This window comes from Mixophyes fleayi, chromosome 8 (genome assembly GCF_038048845.1).
Source record: "Mixophyes fleayi isolate aMixFle1 chromosome 8, aMixFle1.hap1, whole genome shotgun sequence".
Classification (NCBI taxonomy): Eukaryota; Metazoa; Chordata; class Amphibia; order Anura; family Limnodynastidae; genus Mixophyes; species Mixophyes fleayi.
Window position 1 is genome coordinate 120,869,876 of NC_134409.1, and position 26,976 is coordinate 120,896,851.

The 26,976-nt window shown below is 41.7% G+C and overlaps 1 long non-coding RNA gene across 2 annotated transcripts; it reads right to left on the minus strand.

Moving 5' to 3' along the window:
* Nucleotides 1-9,054: 9,054 nt before the first annotated feature.
* Nucleotides 9,055-26,739, minus strand: LOC142100177 (uncharacterized). 2 transcript variants are annotated; one of them, XR_012678752.1, is made up of 4 exons: nucleotides 26,667-26,739; nucleotides 15,308-15,331; nucleotides 14,599-14,646; nucleotides 9,055-9,383 (listed from the first exon to the last, which is right to left on the minus strand). It is a non-coding gene; the product is annotated as an uncharacterized LOC142100177 (long non-coding RNA). The 2 variants fall into 2 exon arrangements; XR_012678753.1 differs by lacking the exon at nucleotides 9,055-9,383 and adding an exon at nucleotides 12,884-13,107.
* Between the last annotated feature and the right edge of the window lie 237 nt (nucleotides 26,740-26,976).

Here is a 26,976-nt window from a genome sequence, read left to right on the forward strand (position 1 = left end):
TAGCTGCCGAAGAACCGCAGGTCGCGGCCCCCAGATTAGCCTACTGACGTAAGGGAGAAAGTTCTAAGTGATGGCAGGCAGACAAGAAAATAGACAATGCGGTGCAAGTACAGGCACTAACCGTGAATTCCAGGTGTAGTAGGTCTGGAACAGTAACCGGTAGATGCACGGAGGCAATGGGTGCGTGGCAGGATCCAGAGAATAGTTGGTAACACAGCCGGGTCGGTACACAGAAGGTATCAGGTATACGGTGCCAGAGGGAGATCCAGAGAATAGTCGGTAACACAGCCGGGTCGGTACACAGAAGGTATCAGGTATACGGTGCCAGAGGGAGATCCAGAGAATAGTCGGTAACACAGCCGGGTCGGTACACAGAAGGTATCAGGTATACGGTGCCAGAGGGAGATCCAGAGAATAGTCGGTAACACAGCCGGGTCGGTACACAGAAGGTATCAGGTATACGGTGCCAGAGGGAGATCCAGAGAATAGTCGGTCACAGCCAGGTAGGTACACAGGAGTAGGAGGAATAGAGGGGTAAACAGGGAGCAGGATCACAGGAGTCAGGACACAGGAACTGTAGCCAGGAACAGGAAACACATTGCTCTGACACAGGCAGCGTGTCAGAGCAGGGAAGATATAGGAGTTTGAATTCCCCGCCCAGGAGTCACATGATCAGCAGCAGAGAGAAGCCGGAAGTGCGGCAGCGCTAACAGAAGCAGCGCTGAAGATATGGACACCGCTGTCAGCTCCCGCTGACAGCGCAGCGGAACGGGGACAAGGTAAGTTCCTAACACACAATTACTTTGTCAATAAAAATATAATTTAACCTCTACTTTGCTCCTTTTTATACATCACAGTCTACTCAACATGAACAGTGAGCAACGGCTTGTAGGCAACATCTTCACTTTTCCAAACACGCAGTTTAGTAAATCTAGCCCCTAGACTCTGAATGGTTGCTGTATGCAACTTTTCCAATTTTTCAAACCGGAATCTAACAGCTTGATACATTTACCCCCGGGGCTCCTTGGTGCCATTTAAACCTGAACAATCTACTTTTAGCTAATGCCTTACCCCTATTTTTCCTGGACTGTGACAAAGTTATGACACTTAAAATAAAAACAGTCCGGTCTCTCCTTAGTGTCGTGAGTTGATTAAGGTATAAGTAAGGCACACATGCCCACTTCTAAGATTTCTGGGGCTGGAGGAGGGCGTGGTGACACTCTAAAAAGCTGAAATTCACAGCATTGTATGGAGGGGGCGGAGCTTAATGACTCAATTAAGCCCCACCCCCTCCATTCAGTGCTGTTCATTTCGCCAAATTTCGGGAGTTTTGCCTACTCATCCAGAAGTCCAGGAGGACTCCCCGAAATTCGGGAGCCTCCCGGGAATTCCGGGAGAGTAGGCAGGTATGAAGTAAGGTTCCAAAGAGCACTGTTTTGCCAGAGAAAATAACAAAAGGGTTTGTAAAGGTTCTAAGGAATAAAGGGAGTATCCAATTGTAATAGTAGATTCCATTCCTAACCATATCGCTGCAAATGCGTCTTCACAAATATTCAATAGAAATCACTTCTCCAATGTATGTGTATAGTGGAAAATAGGCCCATATATTCATTACTGCTTTTCTCCTAATCCTGGTACAGGACCCCTCATGGGACATCTGTCCGATCCCTGCTGTGTAGAACAATGAAAGAGAAACATATCATATGTATGGCAAATATCAGCAGATCCCTGTATTGATATAACTGGTATTCATTTATATCAATACAGGGTTATTCCAGGTCAGTGAGTGACTCCTTCTCGTCTTGTTGTATTAATAAAGGTTTTTGCACTATTGCAGCCGCTTTGTTTGCCAGTTACCTATTGTCACAGCCTTTACGGATATCCTAACTGGATCAATATCTGACCTGGTTTAACCCTGCATTGATAAGAAGGACTCTTGCTTATGTTTCTGGTATTTTCCTGCAGATGGTGAGTGTGTTTTCATATAACCATTATTCCCTATAGATTTTGGACATATTCACTATAGGGCCTGATTCGTTAAAGAAAGTTAAGTAAAAAAAACGAGTAAGTAGTCTGCTGGACAAAACCATGTTACAATGCAAGGGGTGCAAATTATTTTTCTATTTTGCACATAAGTTAAATACTGACTGTTTTTCACACAAATATCAACTTTAACTTTCAGTATACAAATAAGCTATCAAGTATGTGTGTGCTCCATGAAAAATCAGACAGTATTTAACTTATGTGCAAAATAGAAAACTAATTTGCACCCCTTGCAGAGGTGTCTCCCAATGTCATGGATTTGACATGTTAAAATGTGCTGGACGGACCATTGCAAAACTAAAGCTTTTTGTGCTACACACAGTGGGAGAGAATCAAATAGATGCGAGGTCTCCGGAACGTCCGCAAGAGACGTCGAGGCAGAGATTTAACAGACATATCCACTCATATTTCCTCGCACCCCACAGAGGTGAGACCCATCTAAAATACATGGTGTCAGGCGCCTTCCTCGCACACTCACCAGGTGCCGGGGACGGACACCTTCTCTCCTTCCCTGCAGTCCTGTTGCTTAGCAACGGGGCGTACATCGCGTCTCCGTTGCCTAGCAACGGAGACGCCAAGCAGCATTTCCTGTCAGCGGTCAGATCAGCTGACCCCACGTCCACCAACGAGTAAGGGGCAGCATGTATATAAATCAGACTCTGGCACCACTAGGGTGTCAGTGTATCTAGTTTCTAGTTCTTAGGCTGCTGTATTGCTATATCTTGCTCTTCAGTCTACTCGGATTAGACCCAGCTTTGCCTGGCCAGACTTTTTGGATTCTCCCTTGGACCAATCCTGATTTCCTGGTTTGACCACTGGCTTCCTGACGATTCCTTTGCTTTATCCTTCGGTACCTTATCTAGCCTGCTCGGTTTTGACCTTGGATTGCACGACTTCGATAGTTCATGATGATGATGATGATGTACGATATTAACCTGCAAATAAATCTTGCTGCAGTAATTTGCACCACATCTATTTGTGAAATCAGTTTAAATGATGCTGTGTTTATTAACTACTCCAGGAGACGGCAATCCCACTGCCCGATATCACTAAAATTCATAATTTCTGAAGCAACTGGCTGCCATAAGCCTTACTGGTGGGCCCTATAATCCAGCCTGTCATAGCTCCTCCCATCTTTACGCCACTACATAAGAATCTTATATGACTTTAGCATATCTCTCTCTCTATATATATATATATATATATATATATATATATATATTGCTGTGACGGATTTTTATTCTCTCGTCTTCATACATGCCATAAATAGGATAATATACAAGAGCTGACACGGTGGTTCCCAGCATGTACAGCAGTAAAATCCAAAATAATGAAAATACGCTTTTCTCCGCTCATGATGTTCCTGATCAATTTGTCTGTTTCATTGCTCTCTTTGTCTTAACTAATTAGTAAACTACTGCTAAAGTAATTCAATTTACCTCACTTATTTATTCTGCTTCACCAAATGTATCTACATAGTTCTACCAATACACACACAAATTACTATTTAATTAAGTTTACAACAATCTTGCACAGCGGGCTTTTTGGTTTTGACTAGGGGAGGTAATATGGGAGACACTGAGAGATAAGATTAATCTCTTTCAGTTTATAATCAGTTTGATAATTAGCCAGAGGTTTGTTTTGGTTTTTTTAACTTTGTTTTCATATTTCATTAGAGTAGTATAAATAAATGTATCTATTAAAATTATACTACTGGTTAGGCAAACCATAAAATGCCCATTATAATTATTGTTATTATTAGTAGTATTTATTATTATATAGCACTAATATATCCTGGAGAGCAGTATACCCAGAACTTACAGACTGAAGGAGAAAACCAGAGCATTCAGATGAAGCGTAGGAGGAACAAGCAAACTCTACACAGAGGTTTAATCCCAGTATGGCAGGTTTTTATTTGCATCAAACAAACTTTACAGTGTTTTCTGGTCTGTGTGCAGTCAAACAATAGCATAAACTAAAACCTGCTCATCTGAGCTGTCATGTACTGGTTGTTAACTGGTATTGGCGCAGCCGTGCGATTAGGCGTGGAGTATAACGCACCCCCGGTATTCACCAGGGACCCCCGCAAGGGAGTTTGGGCTTCGCTGCAAGGGGGTGCGAGGGACGCGGTTCTCCAAGATGGCCACCAGCGTAGGAACGGAGTGGACAAAGCGTAGTCAATCAAACCGGGTCAGGACCATTAGGCCGCGAGGTAAAAAAAAGGGGAATCCAAAGAATAGTCAGAGATGGGCCAAATATCAGGAAACCGGAGCTAGAGGCAAGGTACAAGGTGAAATCCAAACGGAAGGTCAGAGGGAAGCTGGGTCAGGACAATGTCAGGAACAGAAGCAGGCAAATAACTGGAGCAAGGTGAGACCAATACTCTGACACTCTAATGGTGTCAGGGGATTTCTTAAATCTCCTCTGTGTCTCCCCTGATAGGAGGCAGAGTTGCGACGCTCAGGGACGCCGAGCGAAAGTGCTTAGGCGTCCCGTTGCCCAGCAACGGGAAGGGCCGGAGACCGCACATGCGTGCACAGCAACCAGGAAGTAAAGGGAAGCATCCCGTTGCTTATCAACAGAGACAGACGACCGCCTCTCGCACCAGAGGTCGTTCCAAAGTGTCGATTGCTGGCTCATTTGGTTGGTCGTACTGTTTAATATTTTGCGACCAATAACCTAATGATCATGTAGTGTGTATAAGTTTACGATCGATCCCCAGAGCAACGGCTGCTAGTTCCTCGAGCTGCGGCTCCTTTGGGGGCGTGTGTATGTTAATTTCTGAGGCCTGTACCAGTCCCACGTGGTGCGGTGTCTGCACGTCACTCATTTGGTAATTAGGGGCTTCTAGCGGTAAAACAATAGCAGGTGTCTATTGCATTAATGCGTACAGCACATGTCTGCCAGTTTAATTATAAACCTTTGTCAGTGTAGTGTTATAAAAAAAACAACATTTTATTTATATGTGTATATGTTATGTCTGACTCCATGATTACAACTATATGTCACATTATTGTACACACAATACACAATAATAAAAAGGCAAAATATGTGTATTACATTTGTCTGCCTGCAGAATTTTTTTTTTATATAACACGTTTTTGTGCTTCCTATAGATGTGTATAGTTGTGTATTTTATATATGTCTGGTTGCATATTAGTACACCTGTGTAAATGGTAATGCATCTTGCACCTGTGTTCTGTAACCCTTTACATGTGCATTCAACATGTTTTATAATCGAACCTTTATTTACTTGTTAATGCATATAATTGTGAAATACACGGAATAAACAATACATTGTAAATCCAATAGATTTATTGTTGAATTCTGCAGAAAAATTAACAGTTGAAAAACATAAAGTTTCAATATATTTATATTAGTACTATAACATTGGACTTTTTAATAGTTAAGCTTGCTAGTGCTTTGTGGCATTACCTTCTGAAAAACACTGAAACATCTCCATGAAGTTTTTTTCTTTTTTTTTTTTTTCTTTTTTTGTGAAGAAAATGTGTTACCTTCGCTTTTTTATGAGGTTTGGGGTGGTTACTATTGAACATGATCTGCCCTTTATTTACATTTTTGGGAGATATCGTTAGATGAACCTTATAAGTTGTTACAGTGTGTACAAAATTCTAATTTTTGCTCACGATAATATGGCAGTGCAAAGTCACTGCCAGGACGGTCAGTCTTTCGTTAATTGTCTAAAACGTACTAGTGTGTATGCATTAATCGTCCGAGCTATTTGGACCTTCAGTCGAAGGTAAAGTCGTTGTAGATAACACGTTGGTCGGAAAATTCTCGCAAAACAAGTCCTAACAATCCAATGTATCCTATCAACACTGGTCACCAATCACAGGTCAGTTCACAAATCCTACTTTTCTGCACATTAGCGATATGTGAAGGTCCTTACTAGGTAAAGTTAAGCCTTTCTGGGTCCCTTGAGGATGCAAGTAATTACCACTTTCTGTACTGGATGATTTCATAAAAATTAATTAGACTACATAAATGTTTTTGTGTTTGTTTGTTTTTTAAAACTTTTTATTGAAGTTGTTGAGATATACACATATGTAATCCATTAAGCTGTTATTTGCAATAACAATTTGTCTTTGAAGCAAAAAGAGATGAAAGCAACAAATAAAAAAACAAACAAAGATAAAATCTATAACAGTGTCAGTAACAGTTGCAACATTTAGCTTAAGCCATTTCTACGAACACACTTAATTCTGCTGAATTGTTACTAATTGTTTTGTTGTGGATACTTCTTAATAAAGTCCATTTGGAGATAAGTTATGGTGCCGTTATATTCTTCTCTAAGTAGAGAAGATTCATTGATTCATGTTGGTTACTCCATATTCTGACTATACCATCTGCATGTCGCAACAGAAATCGAGATTCATCACACCGGATGACATTTTACTAAACTGGTGATCACTGGATGTTTTTGTTTTGAGCACCATTCCCAAACTCATTAGCACATGAAAATCCCAGGAGATCAGTAGTTTCTGAGATATTCAACCCAGGGCCCTCTTAACAACATTATGGGCCCCCGGGCAAAGCAGTGCACCGGGGCCCCTACATATATAGATATATATATAGATATAGATGTATAGAGATACAGATATAGATATAGATATATATAGATAGATGTACTTGCTCAGTGACCCTTGAAGGTTTTTTTTGCAGGTTTTTTCTTTTGCAGGATTATTTATTCTAAGTAAGAGCCCTGCCTATGGGGCCCCCTTGCCTGTGGGGCCCCCGGGCACCTGCCCATCGTGCCCAATGGAAAAGATGGCCCTGATTCAACCCCCCCCCCCTCCCCCTCTGACACCAACAATCATTCCACTGTATAAGTGTTTTAGATCACATTATTTCCCCATATTGGTGTTTGATCTGAACAACAACTGAACCTCTTCACCATGTCTCCATTGAGTTGCTGCCTCATGATCGGGCGATTAGATATTTGCATTAAAGAGCAGGTAATATAGGTGTACCTAATAAATTGGCCACAGAGTGTACTGTATCCCTATATATTAATCTAGGTATATTACTATACCTAGAAGGACTTGGGTTTTCTCTTCTGCAACTGCAATCCACAAGCTAATATTACCAGAATATTACAATAGACCTATATGGGTTTCACCATATAAAATGTGCATGTGTGTGCTCACCACTGAAGGAGAATGCACAAGGACACAGCGCCTGAGATAGCGTGATTGCAAGGACAGGTTCATTACACAAATACATCAAATGTCATCAAAATATTTTTGCTTGAGCACCAAGTTGGAGCACAGCTGCCCCTCAGGCCAATTGTTTGGGAAGCCACATGCAAATGTAGATTAAATCAAATACTGATAGTAGTACCCAAATATGGCCCATTGTCCCACAGTATCATATACAGTTCTATTATTAGATTATCATGAGAAGGAATGCAGATACCTATAAGCTCTTGCCGGATAGTTATACCAACTAGTTTGATGGAGTTTGTATGTTCTCCCTGTGTTTGCGTGGGTTTCCTCCGGGTGCTCCAGTTTCCTCCCACACTCCAAAAACATACTAGAGGATTAATTGGCTGCTGTGAAACTGACCATAGTCTCTTTCTGTGTGTGTATATTAGGGAATTTAGACTGTAAGCTCCAATGGAGCAGGGACTGATGTGAGTGAGTTCTCTGTACAGCGCTGCGGAATCAGTGGCGCTGTCACGCGCCGTCCCTGTGTCTCATCCTCCGCACAGGGACGGGCACTCTCCTCCGATGTCAGACGGCCGGTTGCTAGGCAACCGGTCATCACTTCCGGGTCCCGGCAGTCGCGCGTCCCGTTGCTTAGCAACGGGACGCGATCCACAGTATCCGGCGGTGGTGTTCAGCGTCACCACCGCCGTAGGCAGCCCTGCCCCCTGTCTCCCCCTATAAAAGGCTGACTCTGACACATGATGGGTGCCAGAGTATTAGGTCCCATCCTTGCTCCAGCGTTCCTGTTGTCTGCTATCTGTTTCTCCAGTGTATTACCCGGCTTGTCCTGACCATTCCTTCTCTGTGCTCCCTGCGAATTGACCTCGGCTTGTTATTGACCATTCTCCTGCGCTTCTGATACCTGACCCGGCTAACTCCTGACTACGAATATTGGACTCTCCCCGTGGCAACTATTGATATCTTGGTTCCGACCCGGCCTGCCTGACACCGCTTCCATCCTTGCTTCACTGGTTGCTCCCTCTGAGGACCTGCGTGTTTCCGCAGCTAAGACCATACTTCCTTGCGGGGGTTCCTGGTGAAGACCTGGGACATGTTAGACTCCGCGCCTCTTTGGTGAGTAGTGCCAAAACCAGTAAGAAATACTCTTGAATCGTGACAGGCGCTATATAAATAAATGATGATGATGATGGTGATGATGATGATGGAGCCTTGCAGTAAAACACACTATATGACATATAGGTGCTATATAAAGTGCCCCCTCCTTTCTACCATTATGTACTATTCTGCATTATATTTATATCATCTCAATCCCGTAGAATTATTTCCATCGCTCTCTTGTGTTCTCTACATTGGAAACGACTGAAGTCAGCGACCAGATTTTTATTGCAGAGTAATGAAAATAAAAAATGTACCTGATTATATAACATATGGTTGAAAAGCACAGAAGAAAAATAAATGTATTTGGTAGAACTCAGGGGCTGGCTGGCTGGGCTAGGGGCAGGGGGGCACATGTCCCCCGGGCTGGTCCCATAGTGTGCTACCTTGGGTTGGGTCAATGAGATACCAGTATTTTTTTCCTTTAAAATAGGCTGCTGAGTCAAGTCTTGCCCCCTGGGCTAACATTTACCAGCCCTCCCCTGGTAGAACTATAGTGAGGAGTAGTCTGAAGATGGACCCCTTTAAATGCTTTTACATGTCTGATTACTTGGTGTTTCAATAAATATTGTAATATTTTGTACATAAGCTACTCCATAGCCACTGAGTTATTTCTTTTCTTTGGCATGACAATTTCTGCATTAGAAATCTATTTATAACACCAACCTGTAAGCATGTTTTCAACTTTAATAACCATGTAACTAAACTCAGTATAAATATAAGGGACTGAATGTGACAGTCGTTATCTTCAGTATCCAAGACAACATTAGTCCAACAAAACTGAATAGCATAGCAATTGTTCTGCCATCCATCAATCTCCAGCGTCCTCCAGTTACAGGTATGATTAATATATAGTTACAGTCCTCATTACTGAATAAAACAAGTGACATTTTAGACTCGACTTAATGATGGTTCCATTTGTGTCTTCAATAACAGTCCATCAAATCTCAGGTCAATCTTCCTGCCATACCAGGTTGGTGATTCTGCTAGATTCCACTGTAATTTAGAAAAAAATGTCATTCATCATATCTCTTTTACACAAATATGCACATAGCTTTTTTTTCCAAAGCATAAAATTAGAAATGTATAAGAAATTTGAGCACAGACATTATTGATAACTCAAATAAAAAAGTGTAATTAAAGTGTTAAAGAAACATTCTCAATTGTATTATGGAGAGAATCTATGGGGACGATTCCACTCTTGTAGATTCCACAATGCAATGCAATCATGTGTGTAAGTTTAATCCCCATATTATTAATGTGATTGGTCAGTTTGGAAAAGTTTGGCCGCCCAATCAAAAGATGCTTACAGTCTAAATTCCCTAAAACACACTAGGGTTAATTTTGTCAGCAGCCAATAAACTGACTAGTATGTTTTTGGAATGTGGGAAAGATACTAGTGGGTTAATTGACTGCAGACAAAATTAACCATAGTGTGTGTCTGTGTGTCTGTCTATGTGTGTGTGTTAGGAAATTTAGACTGTAAGAAGCTCCAATGGGATAGGGACTGATGTGAATTCCAAATATTCTCTGTACAGTGCTGTGTAATTGATGGCTCTATATAAATAACTGATGATGATGATTGTTGTTTATGTGCGGTAGAAACAATGAAAATTGTAATGCTAACTATATTCTCACATGTATGCAGCTTGTCCAGGATTTTCCAACCCCTGATGAGCTTCAAAGTCGATTAAAAGCGAGGGGCTAACTAAAAACGATAAAATGGCAGTCAACACTGGCCTTATCCCAACTGATCCCAATGCGCCAATACTGGGTTTGCTATAATCATCATCATCAGCAGCAGCTATTTATTTATATAGCGCCACTAATTCCGCAGTGTTGCACAGAGAACTCATTCACATCAGTCCCTGCCCTTTGTAGCATATAATCTAAATCCCCTAAAATACACACACACAGACCAAGAGAGACTAAGGGCAATTTAATAGCAGCCAATTAACCTACCAGTATGTTTTTGGAGTGTGGGAGGAAACCGGAGCACCCGGAGGAAACCCACGCAAACACGGGGAGAGCATACAAACTCCACACAGGAGTGTGGACTAAGGCTATGGTTGTGAATTGAACTCATGACCCCACTGCTGTGAGGCAGAAGTGCTAACCACTGAGCCACCGTGCTGCCCACACCAACCAACCAGCCAGCAGCAACTGGGCTCTTCTCTGAGTCCCTATTTATTTTCAGGTGAAAGAGAGGCCAGGGACTGGTGGGCTACCTTGGACTGAGTCACTGGGCTACCTGCATTTTTTTCCTTTAAAATGTTCCTAATAGACTCCTGCTGTGCTAAAATTTGCCAGCCTGCCCCTGAAGGGGGCTGAGAAAAAGTGATTAAAGAATATTTATGTTGGCACTTGACTGTTAAAATTCACCTCTTATTTTAATCATATATTACATTCTCCTAGTGCTCATTTCAGGCCACACAATTAATGCAGCAAATGATTCCGTTTATAGTTGCACTAACTAATTACACATTTCCGGCTTAATTACAGAAAATATGTTAAAGTGATAGAAAAGGCAGTCAATTGCACATAAAAGCACCGTAATAATGAATCACACGAAAACTCTACACAGTATATAATACAACCGGGTAGTATTTAAAATAACATAAACTTATAATAAATCCTATATTTTTTTTAACGAAGAGCCCCTTATGGAGGTAATTAAAGATCCCTTTTAACCAGCATACAATATAAGCTGAACTTACATATGCCAAGTAAGCAGGTGAGAATATTGTTTGTTCAGAGAATGGATTATAGATCAGAAAATGGATTAGTTTAACTGAACCCTACTGTTCCATCTACGCATTTCGGGGCCTCCGCGTCAGCCAGCAATATGGACTAGTGCAATAGAACATTAAAACACATGTAGACAACCATTGATATTGGTTGGGCAGCACAGTGGCTCAGTGGTTAGCACTTCTGCCTCACAGCACTGGGGTCATGGGTTCGATTCCCAACCATGGCCTTAACTGTGTGGAGTTTGTATGTTCTCCCCATGTTTGCGTGGGTTTCCTCCAGGTGCTCCGATTTCCTCCCACACTCCAAAAACATACTAGTAGGTAAATTGGCTGCTGGGTCATTCCATGTCAGTTCAGCCAGTGTTGTCCACCACCCATCTCAGATATCTACGAAAAAAATGTAGTTACGAGAGGATGTCAAAACAACTATTTCTGCCAAATATCTCAACTGTCTGACAATTAGTTGATTAAATATTGATTTTTCAATTTATTAAATAATTTACTAATCGCGGCTTCTTTATCCAGTTTATTTGAAGTACTGCGGGTGTTTATTAAGGAATCACCACAAAATTTGAACCCCCTAAGGTAACTCTTCCTCCCGAATCCAAAAATCCAAACCAAATTACTTTATCTGCCTCATGTTTTGCGTTACAGCAAAAACGCACAATTTTCTAATAGAATTAAAACCGCTAGGTTCAATTGACATTAGGGATCCCATTTTTTGGGAGCTGTTTAAAAAAGATATACATTACTACCACAAAAAAAAATCAGCCGGGTACTCTGTTTCATAGTGGAGAAAAAAAATAATGAAGTTGATGCTCGATTACTGCTGTACAGCATACATAATTTACACATTGTTAAAAACCATACCAAAAAAGTGAACTAAACTGAGGCAATGGGATAAAACTCCCATACAGGAAATTAAACAAACAGAAACTGATGGGAGGGGGATTCCCTTTAGAAAGACCAAAACTGAAACTTTCCAGAGAAAGAGAGAGGGAGACACAGAATGAGTCCGTCATGGCAGCTGCTCATTTGGCATACTTGCTAACTCTCCCGAAATTCGGGTCAGTCTCACGGACTCCCGGGAGAGCAGGCAAATCTCCCGCATTCCGCTACTGCCGTCCCAAAATGACACATTTTGCGGTGAATCACGTCATTTTGGCCCCGCCCCTACGACAAACCGGCATTTCCATCGCGGGGGAGGGGCCAAAATGACTTGTTTGGCCGTGCCACGCCCCCCTCCCACCCTCCCGCCACACCCCTCTCCCAAAAAGAACTTGCCCAAAGTAGGCAAGTATGTCATTTGGTAGTCTTTTAAATACATACTGCCATATTACTATCTACTCAAAAACCATTGAAGTACATAGCTGGGACCACTTTACAGATGAAGAAAAAGAGCTTTTGATTCTGAGAAATGAAGTTTCAAATGCAGTAATCAATGATCCTGAAAGCTCAGTCTGCTACCATCATGAAAAGCTTCTGCTGCTAAGATATGAAGAATTTCGGAAAACATGCTGTAATTCTTTCTTGTATCACAAAAAAGAAGCCAGAAAAAGCTTAAAGGTTATGTCACTGAAGGGGACCAAAGAACATGGTGACTGTCATCTTGTTGTATATTTTAGGCAAGATGATTGTGACACTTCAAACTGTGTGAGCCTGTGCGTTATTAGCGATACTCATGACCATGTAGCTATAACTGTGCATGCCTTCATTACAGTAGTTATGAAACACTTAGCAAAACTATTGGAGTATATTTACTACTTTATTGATGGTGCTAGTGCACAATACAAGAAATGCAAAACTTTTTTAATTTATGCTTCAATAAGGAGGACTTCAACATTCAAACAGAATTAATTTTATTGACACATCTCATAGTATGAGTCCTTGTGATGGCATTGGAGGGACGTCTAGCCACACGCACCAGTCTGCAAGAAGTGGACACCTATCGCATCTTGACGCCTTTGGACCTGGGCAAATGAAAATGTACATGGCATTAAGTTTTTTTTTTAATGTGTCACAAAACGAAGTACAAGACTGCAAAACCAAGCTGCATAGCCATCTAGAAATGGCAAACACTGTGGCAGGAACACGTTCTCATCACAGATTTCGGCCTATTAGTAATGATGAGCTACACATATATCGATTGCCATCAGACGACATAAAGACAAGAGGAACCAAAGTTAGTGTCACTATGACCACAGTCACAAAAAAATGTGGAGAAAAGTGATCTGAAACCTGGAACATACATAGCAGCAGTGTATGATACCATAACCGTGCAGCACCTTACCGCTCTAAACCATACACGTGTCCGTACCACCAAACACAACGTGGCAAAACAAGGCGCAAGATGATAAAAAGGAAAGGAAGCTGCTAATGGGCTGGACCTAGGCGGCTTAAGGGGCAAGTGCAGGGGGAGAGACAACGTCATCATGGCCACGCCCTTCCCCACTGTGCAGTGCCGCAATTCCTGACATCACACAGCGGGAGGCGGGGCAATGATGAGCGATCCGTGAGAGTGGCCTCCTCTTCTGGGAAATATGTGACGTTCAGGGAGAGTAGGAAAGTCAGCTTTAGGCAAAGACAATATTTGAATTCAGAGTGCTTTTAAAATGTGACATAATGTTAGTAACTTACCGCTTGAGAAGCAATTTGATTGACAGCACCAGTAACAATGCCTGTGCTGTGGAAAATAGTAGAGTTTTAACTCTCTCTTGGGTAGGTGTTCAGGAAAGAAAGAGTATTCCGGATGAGAGAAGCAGGTAATAAGCTGTTATAAGTGTATGGAGAAAATGCATATGCGAGAATGTAACATTAAGGAGACAATTCATATGTATAATACTGGGATCTGTGTAAGGATAAAGGTGATAACACATGCAGTGATACACACAGAGCAGGGGTCCCAGGAGTAGATGGACTGGTATCGCTGGGCCCCCCTTACCTCTTGGCCCCGTAGCTGCCACACACCCTGTAGTTCTGCCACTGCAAATTCAGATGTTATCTCCGTAGTATTAGAAGATCCAGCCCAGGTCGGGGGTGAGTCTAGCCAGGGCTGACGGAAGGTGTATGGGTGCTGCACCCCTAACCCCCACCCCTACCGCTTCCTGCTTTACAGGCAGGGGGCGGGGCCTGGTATTTCTGCTCCTCATACTGGGAGCGTGACATCACAGCTCAGCGCTACACTCCCAGCCAATCACTGACATGAGGCAGCAGCGCAGGTTAGAAGCTTCTGGATGAATCTCCTCCATGTCAGCGGCCGCCGCACAGTGTGGAGAGAAGCCGCAAGGAAAAAAAAGCCACTGAATTAGTGACATTATGTCGCTCAGTCACTGTTTAAGACGCCCTGTAACTATGGCGTCCTTGGTGACTACTTTAGTTCGCCTAACGGAAGCACGGAATCTGGGCCTGACAGACAGAGTAAGACAGATTGGGAATCTTTGCTTTGGCAAATAGAGACTTACCAATTTCTTGGAGCAGGAGGTCATAGTAGACATCAGGGGTAATATATCCTGCAAATAAAAATACATTGAATGTAAACATTATTAAGCAGATGTATTGTCCAGCATTACGTTAAAGTCCTAATCATTCATAACAACCACCACACAGAAACATGATAACACAACATACATAAAACACACCCACAAAAAACTCGCCCACGTGCAATGGAACTGAAACCAGGATTTGGCCTCTCGGTTACATTATTTACGAAAGAAAAGTATTGAAACAAAATTAAAAAAACACACTCACGTAATCAACGTTCTATATAATCTTGTATACAAGATACTTTTAGCTTACCGTAATAAGATGTTATTACTCTATTTTAATAATTAAACAAAGCATAATTTAAATGTAAAGAGTACTTCATTTTTTATGTATTTGTTTTGGTAACTCCATCCAGATATGACATTACTAGAATCCAGTTCTACTACGTCCCAGCAAATATACTGTATGCTGCAGGCATGTGATATCACTTGGATATACAATGCAATACATGTACCTCTGTAAAGGGTCACTAATTACATTATATTACAAACACAATCAGACATGTGGGATAGAGTTGTATGACACGATCGGAAGCTGTTTTGGTTATATATATATATATATATATATATATATATATATATATATATATATATATTGGGAAAGCAACTTTGACAAATATAGACTTACCCTCTCCTGGTGCTACGATGGAATCTGAAAATAACAATATACTGAATTTAAGCACAAGCCATGATAGTACAACAACGTCTTATACATACTGCAGGTTTTTTTGTTTTTTTTTTCAACTTAAATTAATTAATTACAAACATGAAAAAAAAAATTTGCTCTATTTTAATAATTAAACATAATTTAAATAGTACTTTAAGATTTTAACACGTGAGTGTTTTTTTATTCTGATAACACCATTCTGAAATGGCATTACTGGAATAGACATCATGGTGGTAACACCGCGATAAATCGGCGACCCCATACATAAGCATAAGGGAGTCTTTGGCACCAACACTTTACGGGTAACCCCATTGATAGATAGTTTGTCAATACTAGGGCTCTTTGCCACTGATAAATAGGCCCCTAATCTCAAATAAATTGGTTTAGCGCTATTTAATAATATACATTCTTACAGGTTAATTGTTCCTTACTTTTCTCTGTTTTGGCAATTCCTGTCAAAAGCACTAAAACGCTAAAAATGAAAGTATTCATTTCTCAGCTGGCTCGAAAACAGTCACTTTCACCTACTTCCCACTTGAGACCTGGGGCGGATCTAGAAAAGTATCCTACCCGGGGCGATTTAGGGGGGGCGATTTAGGCCCCGCCCCCTTTTTGACTTCAAGGCTGCCGGCGGCTGCACAATATGTGCAGGTCCACTCGGCGGTGACAATGTGCTGCCCGGCTGCTCTGATTGTGTTTTAAACACAATCAGAGCAGCCGGGCAGCACACTGTCACTGCCGAGCGGACCTGCACATATTGTGCAGCCGCCGGCAGCAAGCCCCTGCTAGGGGGGGCGATCGCTTGAGACTGAAATCTGAGGTCAGCATTCTAGGTATGTAACAACAATCCGGAATGGAATGATGATGTAATAATGGAGCGGTAATAATGATGATGACCACTAAGCCAGTCAGCCTGAATTGGTCTCAGTATAGTTATAAAAATTGCTGACACAACTATAAATATTTGTCACATCCATGCCCTAAATTTTACATAAAGTTGCTAGCCAAGAGGATATAATTGCCTACTGTTCCCCTAATATAGTGTATGCCCAGGGTCCTAATCTTCAATGTATGAAAATATCAAAGGACGCCCAATGTAGGAGATGATTTAAGAGAATTTAACATCGTTTTATTAAAAAAAAGCACTTACAATAAATTATTTTAGATTCAAAAATGATTTTGATTTACAAAAACAAAAGTTTGGTGTCTTCCTTCGAACCCCAATACGCTGACCTATTTACAAATTGATCATTTAATTTTCTTAAGGCATCCCATACATAATAATTCCATACATACCCATCTTAAATATCTAGATGACATCCTTATCCAATGGACTAGGCGTATAAAGGACTTTAGCATAATGATGGGAGATATTAATACATTACTTCCCTCCATCAAATGAGAGTTTTCTTCAAGTATTGACAGTATCGGGCGTTTGGATGTGCTTGTTAAGTACATAATTTGAGATTATCTACTGATTTATACACCAAATCCAAATAACTTGTTAATTAATAACAAATATAGTAACTAATATTTAAAGGAAAATTTTAACTTGTTAATTAATAATAAATATAATAACTAATATTTAATGGACAATTTTAACTTGTTAATTAATAACAAATATAATATCTGATATTTAAAGGACAATTTTTGCACCGAGAAGCATGTGAGGCTGGTACAGAGTCCCTGGGCCCTGGCCATCTTTGGGGGCCCAGCGGTGGCAGATTATAGTTGGCACAGGCCCCATCCACTGAGCCAACTGTACAGATTTGGAAAGAACAATTCCAACTTGAGGGGACTGTCCCACAGATCGGGACTTCTGTCCTAGTTCCGGAACAGTTGGGAGATGTCCCTTTGACGGTTGCCCCTTCAATGCCACTGGTGGGAATTTAAATTGCCCTGGAAAATATTATGATAAAAATTGTAAAAATAGGTCTAAAAAAATCTATTATAAAAAAATAATTAAAAACCTTTATGCATTAAAACATGTTTTCTTCAAAGAATAAAGCATTTTTAAAATGATCTTTTAAAATCACCGTCCTGTTATGGAGATAGCGGAGCAGGTAGTGCGGAGGTACAAGTACAGCTGTAGTACTTGGTAATTACTCATGGTGAAGCCCCGCTGGAGAATCTTACCGCTAGTAGGATTATCACTGGAAATTGCAGCATTGGCGGTAACACATGGATGTATAGGGCAAAGCAGAGAAAAAAATCTCTATCGCTGGCAGAGACTGCCATTTTGGCAGGTGGTAATAGGGCACTGTATACTTTGAAAATTTAGCATGCAGTAAGGGGAAGATTTATCAGTGAGAAATCCCTTATTACTGTGGTTTTGAGAAAGATTGTAGCAGTGCCTCCGCCTTAGCAATATGGTGGTGAATGTCTAATAATAACTGATACCAGCGCCACTTGGAAGCGGCACCCTCAAGCATTGTGCCCACCCCTGCTGCATCTTACATTGGCCGGTGGGAGGTGAGGGCAGCATCCGCAGCTCTAAGACTGGGAGTGTGGAGTTTGACTGTGACATCATAGCGGAGCAGCAGCTTCCTATGTAACAAGTAGCTGACTGGATCTCCTTCACGGCTTCACAAGCACAGACGTACCACTGCCCCAGACAGAATATATTATCACACATGTACTGTATTTGTTACAGATAACTGGATCGTCCAAGCTGCATATTTTCACCACAGAGTTCTATAGCCCTTGGAAGGGGAGGAGAGCTACCACTGAACTATTCACTGTGGCAATTGGATTCTCAAGAAAAAAGAGAGATTGTGTTGCACTGAACTATAACTGAGATCAATAATAAGGATGTAACCAACTGTATCTCTGGATGTCTCAACGCTACCTAAAGCTCAACATGTCCAACATGTCCAAAACAGCTTATCTTCCCTCCTGCCAGAGTCATCACCTGCCCTCAAATCTCCCTCACTGTCAATAACACCACAATTTCTCCCAAACCCACTGCCCTGGTGTCATACTTCACTCCTCCCTCTGCTTTATTACTCACATCTTGACTACTGCAACTTCCTGCCTTCTGGCATTCCTGACATCCATGTATCCACACTTCAATCCATCCTAAATGCTGTTGCAAGACTGATCTTCCTCTATCACTGCTCCACATCTGTTGTACCACTTTGCAAAACCCTACACTGGCTCCGTGTGTCCTCCAGAATCCAATTTCAATTATTCACCTTTACCTACAAAGCCTTCAACACTAGCCCTTCATACATCTCATAACAAAATACTCTCCCACCCGTCCTCTTATATCTACCTCTGACCTGCGCTTTGTCTCGACTCTGGTAACCACCTCTCACTCCCGCCTACAAGACTTTGCCTGTACTGCTCCGCACTTATAGAATTCTCTACCACGCTCAATCAACTCTTCCACAGCCTTCAAATCTTTAGACACTCTGAAACCCCATCTCTTTTTCAGAGCTTACCTTATCCCAATAATACTATTCACACTAATGCACCCTCACAGTTGTCCCAATCTGCACTCTAAGCCACACTCACTCCTCTTATTTTAGCTTCTCTCTTCCAGTTTGAATGTAAGCTCTCTAATGATCAGGGTCCTCCATACTCTTTGTTTCCATGTCTGCATTTATTTTGTCTACCTTGTCACTGTTTTGAATATGTCCTGTCTTCCCTACTGTACGGTGCTGCGGAGCACTGTGGGGGCCAACACAAAAGTAGGCGGGATTTAGAACTACTGGAATTTGGTTGTAGTAACATTTAGGAAAACCTAGATGTGATGACTTTACACACAGTGGGCATCTCTAAAGCAATGCAGGGCAAATGCTACCAGTCCTGTGTCATAAAATTACATGAATCCTTTTAAATTATCTGCGACTGGTTTATGCCTCTGGGCTCCAACTTGTTTAGTTGCCTACTAACACATCCTTCCAAAATTGCCTTCATATAAACATATCTGACTTTGTTTAATAAGTTTAATTATTACGAAAGATGTTGGCACAATCGTATTTGATCAGTCTGCCAGAGCAGCATATGAGCATCTCACGCACTGTTGTTTTCCTGACGTTATGAGATGCAAACTACCAGTTAAATCTCTCTCTAAATATAATATATAAATATGTGTACTGTGTTTCAAAAATGCATTAACAATAATCCTTATAATAAATGGCTATCCAGGTGCGATCATCACAAAGGTGAAATAGCATTTGCAAGAAAACACTTAATTTGCAACAAATGTATGAGCCCTAAATGTGCCCAGTGATTGGGGATCGCTTGAATTTACAGTGTAGGGAGGGTTGACAGACAATGGCATAAGTAAAGGGGAAAGCTATTATAAGTATTTGCTGGTGATATACTAAGTGCAAAGGAGGCAGGATTAATGATATTGTCAGTGCAATGGGGGCTGGCCATATGTTCTACAAAGTGATCTGAGAATGGGATCAGTGCAAGGTAGAAGGAGACAATGGAATCAATGTAAGAACCACTGGTGTATCACCAGAGCTGGAATAAGGCTCTGGGGGGGGGGGGGGGGGGCGGTGCACTTAAGACAGGGGGTTATCATTTTAGATACATTTTAGACAAATACACAGGCAAAACTGTGTGCACTACTCTTAGATACACGCAGCTCTGCCTTCACTAACAGTACAGTGTGAAGCGGGACATACCTCCTAACTGTCATTGCTGTCTGACCAAATCCTGACTAAGCAGGACAGTCACCCAAATTCGGGACTGCCCCATCAGATTCAGCACAGTTGGTAGTCTGTCCTGCTCTTTCCTACCTGTTCTTGTCACTTACACGACCTGTGGCTGCTGGTTACTTTAGATCAGTTTCTGCTTGTCTGGATACTGGAATGCTGGAGGCCCTATTTGAAAAAAATAATGGGTACATGAAAATTAGAAAATGCCAACCAGCCCCAGCATTTAATCAATAGCATTCACATTAAATAATTAGGCCTTCCTCCAGCCCAAACATTAAAATAATAGTACTCACATTTGATAAATAGATCTAATTCCCTCCAACCAGCCCTGACAATAAATTAATAGTATACACATTTAATAAGTAGACCTACTTCCCTCCAATCAACCCCAGCAAAAATTAATAGCATTTACGTTTAATATTACCATTTCCCACAACCATCCCCGGCATTAAATAATTCATATTCACATTTAGTAAATAACTCTCCTCCCCAAACTCAGTCCCACATTAAATTAATAGCCCCATATCACACTAGCCGTGAATTAAATGTCCTGCCACCCCATCTTAATTTAATAGGCCCCACTATTTAATGAAATAGCCCACAAATAAATTAAATTGCCCCACCATCACCCCACAAATAAAATAGCACACATTAAATAATTAGCCCCACACCTAAACGCCACCATCAAATTAATAGATTAATAGCCTACCTTCCACCGATGTGTTATTAAGACAGCCCCCCTTCCTTCCCTTCCCTCATATCACACATTATAGCAACATACCCCCCTTTCTATCACAAATTATAGTAGCCCCCCCCCTTGTCCTTCACACTCCCTATAGTTTATTATAGGCAGCACCCCCACCTTCCTATAGTTTAGTATAGGTAGCCCCCCCTTATTATACTATAGTATAGTATAGGTAGCCCCCCCTTATTATACTATAGTATAGGTAGCCCCCCCTTAGTATATTATAGTATAGGTAGCCCCCCCTTAGTATAGTATAGGCAGCCCCCACTTAGTATAGTATAGGCAGCCCCCCTTAGTATAGTATAGGCAGCCCCCCTTAGTATAGTATAGGCAACCCCCCTTAGTATAGTATAGGCAGCCCCCTTAGTATAGTATAGGCAATCCCCCCTTAGAATAGTATAGGCAACCCCCCCTTAGTATAGTATAGGCAGCCCCCCTTAGTATAGTATAGTATAGGCAACCCCCCTTAGTATACTATAGGCAGCCCCCCTTAGTATAGTATAGGCAGCCCCCCTTAGTATAGTATAGGCAACCCCCCCTTAGCATACTATACGCAGCCCTCCCTTAGTATAGTATAGGCAGCTCCCCTTAGTATAGTCTAGGTAGCCCTCCCTTAGTAAAGTATAGGCAGCCCCCCCATTAGTATAGTATAGGCATCCCCCCCTTAGTAAAGTATAGGCAGCCCCCCTTAGTATAGTATAGGCAGCCCCCTTAGTATAGTATAGGCATCCCTCCTTAGTATAGTATAGACAACCCCCCCTTAGTATAGTATAGGCAGCCCCCTTAGTATAGCATAGGTAGCCCCCCTTAGTATAGTATAGGCAGCCCCCCTTAGTATAGTATAGGCAACCCCCCCTTAGTATAGTATAGGCAGCCCCCCTTAGTATAGTATAGTATAGGCAGCCCCCCTTAGTATAGTATAGGCAACCCCCCCTTAGTATAGTATAGGCAGCCCCCTTAGTATAGTATAGGCAGCCCCCCTTAGTATAGTATAGGTAATCCACCTTAGTATAGTATAGGCAGCCCCCCTTAGTATAGTATAGGCAGCCCCCCTTAGTATAGTATAGGCAACCCCTCCTTAGTATAGTATAGGCAGCCCCCCTTAGTATAGTATAGTATAGGCAATCCCCCCTTAGTATACTATAGGCAGGCCCCCTTAGTATAGTATAGGCAGCCACCCTTAGTATAGTATAGGCAGCCCCCCTTAGTATACTATACGCAGCCCTCCCTTAGTATAGTATAGGCAGCTCCCCTTAGTATAGTCTAGGTAGCCCTCTCTTAGTAAAGTATAGGCAGCCCCCCCATTAGTATAGTATAGACAGCCCACCCTTAGTAAAGTATAGGCAGCCCCCCCTTAATATAGTATAGGCAGCCCTCTTAGTATAGTATAGGCAGCCACCCTTAGTATAGTATAGGCAACCCCCCTTAGTATAGTATAGGCAGCCCCCTTAGTATAGTATAGGCAGCCCCCCTTAGTATAGTATAGGCAACCCCCCCTTAGTATAGTATAGGCAGCCCCCTTAGTATAGTATAGGCAACCCCCCCCTTAGTAAAGTATAGGCAGCCCCCTTAGTATAGTATAGGCAGCCCCCACTTAGTATAGTATAGGCAGCCCCCCTTAGTAAAGTATAGGCAACCCCCCTTAGTATAGTATAGGCAGCCCCCACTTAGTATAGTATAGGCAGCCCCCCTTAGTATAGTATAGGCAGCCCCCCTTAGTATAGTATAGGCAGCCCCCTTAGTATAGTATAGGCAACCCCCCCTTAGTATAGTATAGGCAGCCCCTTAGTATAGTATAGGTAGCCCCCCTTAGTATAGTATAGTATAGGCAGCCCCCACTTAGTATGGTATAGGCAGCCCCCCTTAGTATAGTATAGGCAGCCCCCCTTAGTATAGTATAGGCAGCCCCCCTTAGTATAGTATAGGCAACCCCCCCTTAGTATACTCTAAGCAGCCCTCCCTTAGTATAGTATAGGCAGCTCCCCTTAGTATAGTCTAGGCAGCCCTCTCTTAGTAAAGTATAGGCAGCCCCCCCATTAGTATAGTATAGGCAGCCCCGCCCCTTAGTATAGTCTAGGTAGCCCCCCTTTAGTATAGTATAGGTATAGTATAGGCAGCTCCCGCCCTCACTTACCTTCAGTTGCTCTGAACAGCATCTCTTCTCACATCAGGCAGACAGGAAGTGAAGTCAGACTTCCTGTCTGCTGAACAGCACCATGGGAGCCCATACAGCAACAGACAGCCTAGCGATTGGCTGCCTGCTGCTGCCCACTGAACACCAATGGTTTAGATTGCTTCCCTGCATGCGATAAACCTCGTGGCCGGGGGGAGGGGGGGGCCTTGTTAAATAGACTTTTCCATATCAAAGCATGGGGATGGATAGGCCTGCAAAAGCCATCAAAATGTACAGCCGTCAGGGTTATTTCTGGTGACAACAATCATAATTCCCAGCTATAGCCCCTTTCTTGCATTAAGCAAAATAAAAATGAAGTCCTATCGCCGGTGAGAACACACATTTTTGCTTGCAATAGGGCTCTTCATTCTTTTATAAAGAATAATCTTAGTCCTTACCTGATTCCCAATTTTTGTGGAATATGTGCTAAACTGCGGGTTTGAAAAAGTGGAGATGTTACCTATAGCAACCAATCAGATTCTAGTTATCATTTATTTAGCGCATTCTACAAAATGACAGCTAGAATCTGATTGGTTGCTTTAGGAAACATCTCCATTTATTCAAATACGCAGTTTAGTAAATATATCCCCTTGACTGTTGCAAGAAAGAAACGGATTACTTTTTTTAAAAAAATCACAAAATAATGTATTCAATGCTGAAAAAGTAAATATAATCCATAGATAATTTAAAAACAAATAATTAATTCAACTAAATAACAGGGTAGGGGGTTTTTTTGCCGTTTTACTTTTTTTTTTTTATTTCTTCGACAAAATGCATCTCAGAAAACTACCTGCGGTTATGGTGTGTACTATTTTTCTGTTCTGCATGAACACCACCAGTTAATACATACAATCCAAGCACTCAGTGACACTGTCTAGAACTATAGCTACAATAGAGACACTTACACTCGTCCTTAGGGAACCTCTATCAGGTTAGCACTGCAGGAAATACCTGCTTGGTCACAGGTAAGGTTAATTAGACACCATCCTTTTGATTAATTCACCTGTGTTTTCAGTAAAAACATATATTCATAATTTGTGGCCTGTTAGGAGTTCCCTCAGGAATAGTTTCATAAGAAAGTTACATAAGTAGTAATTAGATGGACATATCACGAACCGGCTGTGCTCTAGAGCTAAGGAAGCACTAAGGAGTGATAAGGGATTAATGTCGATCCATCAAATAATCCCAAAGGTTTGATATTTCCTGATACTGTCCTGCAGTTCATTCTGCAACATCTTCATTGGAAGAATGGATTCTTTTTGGTTTTAATATATACAGCAAAGTCCATGGGGTAGATTTAGCAAAACATCTAAAAAGGAAAAGTGGAGGCGATTGCCATAGCAGCCAATCCGATGTTATGTACCATTTCTCTAGTAGTGATGGGTGAGAGGCGGCCCTTGGGCCACATGCGGCCCTCTGAGTCTTCACCTGCAGCCCTCAGCTCTTTCCTGCTTTATTGTAAGATATGTCTGTTATAGCTTGTAACACTTATACAAAATGCCTGCTGGTATTATATTACAGCGGTTTAGAGGGCTGCATCTCAAAGTGAATCAGGTTGCCCATCACTAATATAGTACATTATAGATAACGTTAGCTATACTCTGATTGGTTGCTATGGCCAACAGCTCCACTTTTCCTTTTTTAGATATTTTTGTAAATCTATCCCCATGAGTCACAAAATGACCTGTTTCTATTTTTACTCTTATTTAACAACATTGAAGAAATAAGTGATGCTAAAGCCGTCTTAAACGTCAGTTATTTAACTCAAGGTAGAAAGAATAAAGTAAGATGTTAATAACAACTGTCGGGATCAATGAGGTTTGGTTTTGCCTCCTACCACAGGACACATTATTAAGCCAAAACTGGGCTTATACTGGTGCAGTTATCACCAGTTATGTTATATTGTGTATGCCAGGTGTTTGGTGCAGTGTTGAGGGGTTGTGTTATAGTGTATGCGAGAACATTACCTAGAGCGGATATTGCTCCTTTGGAGAGCAGCTGCTGCCTGGAATAGGTTTTTCTTTGTCCTGTGTAAAATGCTGCATTGCTCTCCAATTGCCTGTGATGCCCCAATAACTCCCGTCATACAATTACATATACAACTTGTTATGTTTCTCAGCAGAGCAGGTCTTTGCAGTGGTGAATAGGTACAATTATTCTGCCCCCCTCCCCTCCCCACCAAAACAAAAAGAGAGACAGGAAAAATCCCTTCACTCCCCCGCTAAAAGCGACAAGACGCAAAGCCCTGGGTTAACGCAGGAAGAAAGGAGCATGCTAACATGGTTCATGTCTAATATATATCTTGTAAGCATTAGGCTTACATCTGCCAATGGATTTAATTGCAGATATGGACGTTCCACTTTCAGCGAGTGCCATAGAGTGCTGGGTCTAAAACCAAAATGCTTAAGGGCAGATTTAAGCACAGTATTAAACTGAAATTTCGTCAATGGGGAACCATCAATATGAATCAATCATGGTTCAGATCCACGGGGTCGGACTCCCTCAAACTTAGAGCAGAGAGCGACAACACAAATATTCTGGTCCTCATGGGCATTTATCGATAGCCAATGTCCTTTGCCCATTTGATCAGTCTTTGATGTAAGAATTACTACTTGTATTTACAAGACAGAACATTATGTGCAAGCAAAACATGCCTAGCCACTAACGCATTGCCAATATCATGTTTGGAGGGTGCAACCAACTCACTGACTCTGAACGCACCAAAAAAGGCAAGGGAAAAAAGCAGAACTAAACAAAAGTGTTTCATACTCAGAACTAGTCACCATAGCAAGTTAGCAATTGTTTTAATAAACTCTCATCTACAGGCCTTCTATGATCTACAACAGATGGCTGTCTTTTTGCCAGCCCTTTTAAAGCATTCGATATAACAAAACTTTTAGTCAGGTCAGGGGAATCGTGCATGCGGGCCCTAAAATAAATGGCCCACCAACGTGGAGGACATAGCCGCTTTAGAGATGTCCTCCTTATAGCGAGACCAAATAAACGCCATCATATCCCCTTTCTGACCTCCGTATCGCCGACCCCGCGATTCCAGAAAGCTACCCCAATGCTGCCAGACTGCGTGATACGCTCTCCTGGTAGACGGGGCCAACAATGTCTCAGCTAGATCTTTTAAGCCTGTTCAACAATCTTGCAGATAGAGGGGGGACACGGGGTTCCAGAGAACTTAGCATGAGGTGCCAAAGTCCTAAAACGCAAACATTGAAAACACGACAGGGAATCCGCAATATTATTATTTACACCTGGAACATGCTAAGCGCTTAAAGTAATATAAAAAGATGAGTTACAAAAGACAATGACATAAAAAGATCAAAAAACAGTATTTTGTAAAAAAAAATAAAAAAAAAATACAGCTACTCAGCCTGACACGTCGATCCCACAGGATTTCTGCGATGGAAGAGGATCCAGCATCCTTTGCGTGACAATATATGGGCGTCCATCCCAACCACTCCCACAGGATTCTATTGACTAGAGAGATAGAACAACCTAACCCTTAATAGGTAAGTGCTTGATTCCTGACATATGGATAAGTTTAAGGTCGTTTGGCTTAATGTGCCTCACTTTACATATATATAGTTCTGCATTGGACTTATACTCAATTTTATATCTGTTATCCCATGCTACCAATGATTGCACAGGGCAAAGGAATATACAAGCATTATAGAAATAATAATACTAATTGTCCAGGAGTCTTAGCTATTAGTATACCTGGTGCCCACACTTATACAGCCTCTCTGTTGTTTCCACTCCCTGTTTCACTTTAGTATCTTTTGCCTGCAAATAAAGACAGCACGATTTGAAAGCAGCGTTCTGTCATTTTACCGCACATCATAAATAAAAAATAACCACGTTTTGATGAAAGGTTGGCACACAGTGTGAACGCACTGTATTAAAAATGAATGGTAACGCCTTTCCTATAAATTAAATTTAAGCAATGTCAAACTGTCATCTACATTCTTCATTACCTGGTGCCAGACTCCTGACTGGTACTTTAGGAACTGCAGTAGAGATCATAACG